General features: G+C 41.1%; 1 non-coding gene across 1 annotated transcript; it reads left to right on the top strand.

The window, feature by feature from the left end:
• The first annotated feature begins 7,523 nt into the window (after positions 1-7,523).
• TRNAK-UUU lies at positions 7,524-7,596 on the top strand. Its single transcript has one exon. It is a non-coding gene; the product is annotated as a tRNA-Lys (tRNA).
• The last annotated feature ends 1,677 nt before the right edge of the window (positions 7,597-9,273 follow it).

Raw genomic sequence — 9,273 nt, 5'->3', positions numbered from 1 at the left:
CTCGGGTGGAAAAATCTTATGAAACATATTTTATCACTTTTATATTGGAAAGTGAGCCCCAAAGTTACTCAGAAGTAGTGAACTCTTCTGATGAACCTCACTAGAAAGAGACAATTGCATCAGAGATAGATTCTATCTTGCAAAATCACACTTGAAACTTGTGGATCTTCTTCCAGGAAGTAAATTACTAGGTTGTAAGTGGATCTTCAAGAAGAAAATGAAGTCAGATAACAAGATTGACAAGTACAAGGTCAGATTGGTAATCAAAGGATATTAATAACAAGAATGTCTTAATTACTTTGATACGTATTATCCAGTAGCAAGAATAACTTCTATTATAGTGTTGTTCACTATTACTGCTCTATGGAATATGGAAATACATCAGATGGATGTTAAGATAATATTTCTAAACGGGGATTTAGAAGAAGAAATCTACATGGAACAACCTAAAGGGTTTTCTATGTCAGGACAGAAAAACAAGGTTTGTAAATTGGTAAAATCATTATATGACTTAAAACAAGCACTAAAGCAGTGACATGAGAAATTTGACAATGTCATGAAAGAATGTTGAATCAAAATGAATGAATGTGATAAATGTGTCTACATAAAAGCCATAGAGAATGACTATGTCATCTTGTGCCCATATGTAAATGACATACTTATCATTGGGAGTAATGATAAGATAATCAAATTCACTAAAGACATGTTGAACTCAAGATTTGACATGAAAGACATGAGCCTAGATGATATGATTCTAGGATTCAAGATTCTTAAAATAATAGAAGGACTTGTTCTTAGTCAGTCTCATTACGTGGACAAGATTCTTAAAAATTCACTAAGGGTGATACTGTGTTGGCATGAACGCCAATAAATATGAGTCAACATTTATCAAAGAACCAAGGAGAAAGTATCTCTTAGATATAATATTCTCGAGTGATTAGAAATTTGATGTACTTAGATGAGTTGTACAAGACTAGACTTAGCCTATATAGTAAATAAACTGAGTAGATACACGAGTACTTCTGGTGTTCAGCACTAGAAAGGGATAACAAGAGTACTGAGATAATTAAGGTATACTTGTGAATATGAACTGCATTATACGAGATATCCTACTGTGATTTAAGGATACAGTGATGTGAATTAGATATCTGACATAGAAGACTCTAAGTCTACGAGTAGATATGTATTCACTCTGGGAGATGCAGCCATTCCATGAAAATCTTCTAAGCAAACCGTAATAACTAGATCCATGATAGAATATGAGTTTGTAGTTCTTGACAAATATGGTGAAGAGTCTAAATGGATATGACAATTATTAGAAGATATTTCTAGATGGTTGAAATTGGTGCTGGCAATTTTACATACATTGTGATAGTTATTTAGCAATCGGTCGAACACATAGTCATCTGTATAATGGTAAGTCTAGACATATACGGTGTAGACATAATACCATTAAACAACTACTTTCAACGGGAGTTATCACTGTTGACTATATGAAGTCAAAGAATCACCTAACATATCTACTAACTAAATGATTAAACAGAGAGATAGTTACAATGGATGCATGTGGAATGACATTCGATTTCTGCAGCAAAATCAAAGATCTGAATTGTTACATTGTCATATCGAAATGGGCTGCACATTTTCATAGATGCAATAATGTTAGGACCAAAAGTAGCTAGAGGGGGGGGGGTGAATAGCTCGTCGCGTTCGCTCGGTGCTCGGCGTTGCTTGTTCCTTCAAAGATGTGCAGCGGAAAATACAGAAACAAACACACAACGCTAACACGGTTGGTTTTACTTGGTATCCACCTCACAAGAGGTAACTAATCCAAGGATCCACACCAACACACACACCCTCCACTAAATAAAACTCTCCTTTATGGTAACTACCAAGGGCGGAGAAGCCCTACAAGACTCAATACAAGAAGAGAGGGAAAGGATACAAGAAATACAAGCTTACAAGCTTACAATGAGTATAAACCCTAACCCTAGCTTCTCTTCTTGCCTTTGATCCGCCTCTTGACTTGGAAAGCTTCCAAGATCCTTCAAGAACGCGATCTGATCTTTGAGAGAGCTGTGGAGGAAGGCGAAGATCTGAAGTTCGGAGAAGCGATGCGAAGGAAATGAACGCTGCGGCTTAAACGACGCCAACGGTCGGATCCCGATCGATTGGATGTTCCCAATCGATCGGGGAGGCTTTGGATCGATCCACGGATCGCTGATAAGCGCTGGATCGATCCACGGATCGATCCGGCCATTCGCAGCAGCCGCGTCCCAATCGATCAATCGATCGATTGGGACCTCTGAATCGATCCACGGATCGATCCGACCTGCTCCGATCGATTCAGCGATCGATCCAGGGCTTCGATCCACTGATCGATCCAGCACTTGATTTTTGTCCAAAACCAAGTCTCAAACCTCCCAAACCAACATCCGGTCAACCTTGACCTGTTGGTATGTCATGCCTAGCATCTAGTCACTCCCTTGACCTGCTAGGACTCCCTTACCAAGTGTCCGGTCAATCCCTTTGACCCACTTGGACTTTTCTCTGTGCCAAGTATCCGGTCAATCCCTTTGACCTACTTGGACTTTTCTTTCATGCCAAGTATCCAGTCAATCCTTTGACCTACTTGGACTTCCCAGCACCAGATGTCTGATCATCCTTGATCCATCTGGATTTCCCCTTGCCTGGCTTCACTCACCAGGACTTTCACCTAACTTCACTCACTAGGGTTTTCCATCTGCCTAGCTTCACTCACTAGGACTTTCACCTGGCTTCACTCACCAGGATTTATTGCAAAAATACTCTTAGGGATGACTTCCCTAGTATTTTTGGCTTGACCACTAGACCTAGGGTTTGTTCCATAACTATATGGAACTCTATGGTAAGAGGGCACATCCTTCTTAGCCTTTGGTTTGTATCCCAAACCTCTATGGCCATTAGATGACCTTTGTGCTCCTAGACCTAGGTTATGCTCATTTTGCCCTAATAGGATATTTTCCATCCTTTTTAGGGTCTTTTCCATTTTATCAAGTCTTGACCTCAAGACTTGATTTTCTCTCACTAAGTCCTTAGTATTTGACCCATGAGCATTTTTGTTTCTAGGCTTGTATCTAAAATCCTTAGAGTTTTCGCCTAGATTTTTACCTACAATCCTAGCCTTAGGTGTAGTAGTTTTAGCATGAAAAGCTATATGTCTTTCTTTAACACTATCATGCTTTCTATTTTCATGGTAAATAGCATTAAAATGATATAAATTTGAACTATCATGCTTTTTACCATAATGTAAAGGAGTAGGCTCAATAAATGTTACCTTCTTCTTTACCTTAGAGGCTCCCCCTTGACTAGAGCTTCCTCCATGAGCCTTGACCATCTTCTTCCCCTTGGGGCATTGACTTCGGTAATGCCCTTTTTGTTGACACAAGAAGCACACAATGTGCTCCTTGCTCTTCTTTGTCCCGGGGGTGGTCTCCTTGGGCTTCTCCTTGCCCTTTTGTGTCACTTGACCCTTTTTCTTGGTCAAGTTGGGACACTTGCTCTTGTAGTGCCCACTTTCCCTACACTCAAAACATATTATATGATTTTTATTTTTAATTGAAACATTTATACCTTCTTGTGTAGGGGTGGTGCTTTCTCCTCCATGTGATGTGGATGTAGGGGCTTCCTCTTGATCCGATAGTGATGCTCCTCCATTTGATTTTTCTTGACTTGTGGAGGTGGAATCTACTTCCTCCTCTTCGTCTCTTGACCCGGATGTAGAAGCTTCTCCTTCTTCTTGATCCGGCGTCACCAAGGATTGCTCCCCCTCAATCCTAGAGGTGGAGGCTTCATCATCTTGAATATGAAACAAGGAGTATGCTCCCTCCTTGTTCCCTTCGTTGCATTCCCTTGAGGATGAAGCATCTTGGATTTCCTCTTCTTCGGAGGTTGAGCATCTATCAACCTCGGAATCCTCCTTTTGGTCTTGCTCCAAAGAGTCACCCTCTTTGGATTCTTCATGATCTTGTACAGTGGAGGGGATCTCTTCATGAAGCTTGGCCAATTTGCTCCAAAGCTCCTTGGCATCTTCGAATTCTCCAACTCGAGCCAAGATGTGGCTAGGCAATAAGTTGACCAGAAGCTTGGTCACTTTGTCATTTGCCTCGCCCCTTTGAATTTGCTCTGAGCTCCATCTGCTTTTCTTTAGAAGCTTGCCCTTGGAGTTTGTTAGAGCTTTGAAGCCTTCCATTAGAGCAAACCATTGCTCTATCTCCATCATAAGAAAGTTTTCGATTCTTGATCTCCAAGAATCGAAGCTTGCCGATGTGTATGGTGGAGCCACCCTTGTGTCAAATCCAAGTCCATCTTGGAATTGCATCTTGAAGTTGAGCTTGATAAAGTCTTGAACTTGAAGAATTTGCTCCAACTTCTTCACCCTCTAGCTTTTCTTGATATGTTTGCCCCTTCCGGCGGTGATTCCGGTGAAGAGCAACCTCGCTCTGATACCACTTGTTAGGACCAAAAGTAGCTAGAGGGGGGGGGTGAATAGCTCGTCGCGTTCGCTCGGTGCTCGGCGTTGCTTGTTCCTTCAAAGATGTGCAGCGGAAAATACAGAAACAAACACACAACGCTAACACGGTTGGTTTTACTTGGTATCCACCTCACAAGAGGTGACTAATCCAAGGATCCACACCAACACACACACCCTCCACTAAATAAAACTCTCCTTTATGGTAACTACCAAGGGCGGAGAAGCCCTACAAGACTCAATACAAGAAGAGAGGGAAAGGATACAAGAAATACAAGCTTACAAGCTTACAATGAGTATAAACCCTAACCCTAGCTTCTCTTCTTGCCTTTGATCCGCCTCTTGACTTGGAAAGCTTCCAAGATCCTTCAAGAACTGGCGATCTGATCTTTGAGAGCGCTGTGGAGGAGCTGGCGAGTAATTTGGAGTGAATCGGAGAAGCGATGCCGAAGGAAATGAACGCCTGCGGCTATAAACGACGCCAACGGTCGGATCCCGATCGATTCGAATGTTCCCAATCGATCGGGGAGGCTTTGGATCGATCCAGAGCGCCTCTGTGCTCTGGAAACGCGCCTGGATCGATCCACGGATCGATCCAGCGCTTATCGCGCGAAGCAGCCGCGTCCCAATCGATCCACTGATCGATTGGGACCTCTGGATCGATCCACGGATCGATCCAGAAGCTCTCTGTTCGCTGGGACAGGTCTGGATCGATCCACTGATCGATCCAGAGCCTGGATCGATCCACTGATCGATCCAGCACTTGATTTTTGTCCAAAACCAAGTCCCAAACCTCCCAAACCAACATCCGGTCAACCTTGACCTGTTGGTATGTCATGCCTAGCATCTAGTCACTCCCTTGACCTGCTAGGACTCCCTTACCAAGTGTCCGGTCAATCCCTTTGACCCACTTGGACTTTTCTCTGTGCCAAGTATCCGGTCAATCCCTATGACCTACTTGGACTTTTCTTTCATGCCAAGTATCCAGTCAATCCTTTGACCTACTTGGACTTCCCAGCACCAGATGTCCGATCATCCTTGATCCATCTGGATTTCCCCTTGCCTGGCTTCACTCACCAGGACTTTCACCTAGCTTCACTCACTAGGGTTTTCCATCTGCCTAGCTTCACTCACTAGGACTTTCACCTGGCTTCACTCACCAGGATTTTCACCTAGCTTCACTCACTAGGATTTCCATCTGCCTAGCTTCACTCACTAGGACTTTCACCTAGCTTCACTCACCAGGATTTCCATCTGCCTAGCTTCACTCACTAGGACTTCCTTCTGCCTGGCTTCACTCACCAGGACTTTTCTACTGCCTAGCTTCACTCACTAGGTCTTTCATTTTGCCTAACATCCCAGTTAGGACTTCCCAGTCAAGTATCCAGTCAACCTTGACCTACTTGACTCTTCTTCAATCAATATCTTATTGTCAAACATCTAAACCCAAACCAAGACTCAGCTTGGTTACCCAGGTCAACCTTGACCTGAGGGATATTGCACCAACAAATAACACTTTTGAATTACCTTAAGAATATATACATTGAGCTTCCATTTAAGAAGGCATGAGGGAGGTGAAGCCAAGGACACCAAGGAGGAGGTTAGGGGGTCCGAAGGTCGATGCCATGAGCATTATCATAGAGGGTCCTTCACATACCGTGGCGTGGCGGAGTTAAAAATTATAATCTACTCAGGTTAATCGGATAAACAATTACATATAATAAATAATTAAATGAGCTCTCAGGCTAAAGCTCAAGTAGATTAACATCTTCCTTACCTTGTTCTCAAAAGAGGAGGTTGCTAAGGGTGTTGAGGATGACTAGGGGAGCTTGCTCCCTTGCAAGAGGCTCTTAGATAAGAGTGAGTGTTAGGGGTGCAAATATGCCGAGCTACTCGTGAGCCGCTCACAAACGGCTCGATCATAGCTCGACTCGAACTCGAATTTGACTAAGCTCGGCTCATTTAACATTCGAGCCAAGCTAGAACTCATTTAACACTGACTCAAGAGATCGTCGAGCCTTGTCAAGTCAAGTTAATTTAAGATTTTAATAATTAAAATTATTATTACTTGGAATAAGTTAAGGAGAAATTTATGACTAAAGTATGTCATTTGATGTATTTAAGATCTACGGTTTGAATCCCACTTGCATAGGTTTTTAATTTATTTTTCCAAGTCCGACTCAAGCTTGATTTGAGCCTATGTTGTTTTCTCAAGCTATGCTAGCTCGGGCTCGGCTCAATTATAGTCACAGTGAGTGTAAGGGACATAAGTAAGAGACTCTTAGCTATCAACAAATCATACTAGCTATTAGTGGCACAATTGATAACACTGCCAATTTGCATAATCATTTTATGAGCAAAAGTTACTTTTATTTATTTGAATTATTAAAAAATTGTCTTTTTAAAAATATAAAAAGGATTTAACTAAATTTAAATATAATTTTGATCAAATTTTAGGCTGTTATAATTATTATAACAACTATTTAAAAGTTATTTTTTTAAAAATAATTTTATATATTCTAGTAGCTACTCTATGATAACTACAATGACCTACCGCAAGGGTATATTTAGTATGAAAAATATATTCCAGCCAGGCAAAATCACATATTAGTGTATCGAGGTTTTAATTTAAGGGTCTATTAACGTTGAGGAAGAGCTACAAGTAACATAGAGGAGCTAAAACTTAGATTCACGGTGGGAGAAAAGAAGCATGCATGAGAGAGAGGAAGATAGTATAGAGATATAAAATTTTTTATTCAATTGAAATAAAAAAATGATGTCGTTCATTTCAAACGATAACTCCACAACATGATAAAGACTAATAAATCATAAGAGGTACTTTACTCTAATACAACAACTCTTTACATGAAAATACTAAACACTTAACAAGGCATTTTAAACTTATCAAAAATTGACCTAGGGCCGATTGGAGTATACAACTATCGATTAAAATTTGTAAGGATACTCTTTAATTTCAATGATATTATCAAATACTGATAATTAAAGAATATCGGCCGTCTTAGCTCAGCTGGTAGAGCGCGTGGCTTTTAACCACGTGGTCGTGGGTTCGATTCCCACAGACGGCGAGTTGTTTTATACGGCATTTTCCGCTTTCTTTTCTTGTTACACACATTTTTACCAGGAAACGCAGATTTTTTTTTCCCTTTCGTTTTGCGTGTTTTTTCTTTTTTTGGTTTTTTCATATTTTTTTGTCTTTTATTTTTAGTTTTTAGTTTTTGTTTTTTTGTTTGGATAGGCTGCCGAAGAGAGCTGAGAACAGAAATCCTTCGTCTATCGCATGCAATTTCTCACAAATGAGACAAATTACCACGGGCACAGCTATTCGAATTCATTTATCTTGCTGCTGCTGCTGCTGATCCAGTCGACTTTGCAGCAGAAACAAATGAGAGAAGGATTCAGATCATATGAAGCTCTGATTTGTATTTACGATCAACATTTATTTTCACCCACACTACGAATCGACTGTTTCACATAGAACATTGATTCCTGTGGCAGACAAGCTCTGTCAAATAGAGAATTCCTTACATAGAAAATTTTTGCAGCCATAGAAACTGGCTCTGTTCTCTTGTGATGGATGCACTTGTCATTTTTGCCTCTGGAATTCCAACGCAATTCTTCATTTTTTTGCCTCTGGAATTCCAACGCGATTTTTAAAATTTTGGATAGGTGTGCATTTATGCCTGCGTTTTTTGCAATTTTATGCTGAACTAATTGAATCCTGCACTCGAAGTTTATAACTTTATTCCCAATGTAGATTTCTTTATGTTCGCTAACAAGGATAAAAGTGAGTTTTCCCTCATGCTTTCTTTATGCTTCGAGTCGGAAAATAAAAATTTGTGATTAGTCTTTGGTTTTTGTTGTTTAATCGATGGCTTGAGAGTTATCTGTTTAGTATTTCTTGTTAATGCCTTCTGTGTATCAGAGGCTTGATCGGATCATTAGATGTTCGCTTGGTTCTCAAGGTGAATGCTTCTTATATGTTTGTTTATGGGATCAATTCACTTTGGATAGTAGGAAGATCATGTGATCCCGTCCGGAAGCTGGGTCAGACAGAGGCGGATGGTGCTGGAGTCGGTGTTGACGGAAAGTCGCTGCGAAGCCTGGTCAATCTGGCACCCATCGTGAGAGCTTACGCCAGCGGATGACAGGAGGATGGTGACGGGGCAAAGGTCCTGCGCACTCTCAGACGATCCCGCCAGTCGTTAGAGACCAGAAACCAAGAAAAAAGTCCCCGGGTCAGGCCCTCCGACGCTCAAGTCAGTTACTTTTTCCCCAAAAAATAAAGAGAAAGGACGAAAAGTAAGAGACGAGTGTGAAATGAGGAGTGAGCGTACCTGCATAAGGGACAAAGCATCCCTTTTTATACTGCGATGGATGCTTCTGGAGTTTGTCGGGTGTCAGGGAATGTCGGATGTCAGGCTTTGTCTGGCGGTGAATGACACGTGGCGTTCTCCTATAGGTCTAGGAAGGAATCAGCGGGCGGTGAGCACCAGACCATAAGCATATTCTCTGACAGACAGTGATTATTCCCTGACAGCATTTATCAACAAAAATATACTAAGAAATTACTTAAAAAATTTGGAATGAAAAACACCAAAGAGATAAAAACACCTATGGCAGTAAACACAATTCTAGATGATGACCCCAATGGAAAACCAGTTGATTTAAAATACTATAGGAGTGTCATAGGTAGCCTACTATACTTAACTGCAAGTCGACCAGATATCTTATTTGCAGTTAGT

This window comes from Zingiber officinale, chromosome 2A (assembly GCF_018446385.1).
Source record: "Zingiber officinale cultivar Zhangliang chromosome 2A, Zo_v1.1, whole genome shotgun sequence".
NCBI classification, from domain to species: Eukaryota; Viridiplantae; Streptophyta; class Magnoliopsida; order Zingiberales; family Zingiberaceae; genus Zingiber; species Zingiber officinale.
Note: the sequence above shows the minus strand (reverse complement) of the source record. Positions and strands in the feature narration are given on the sequence as shown.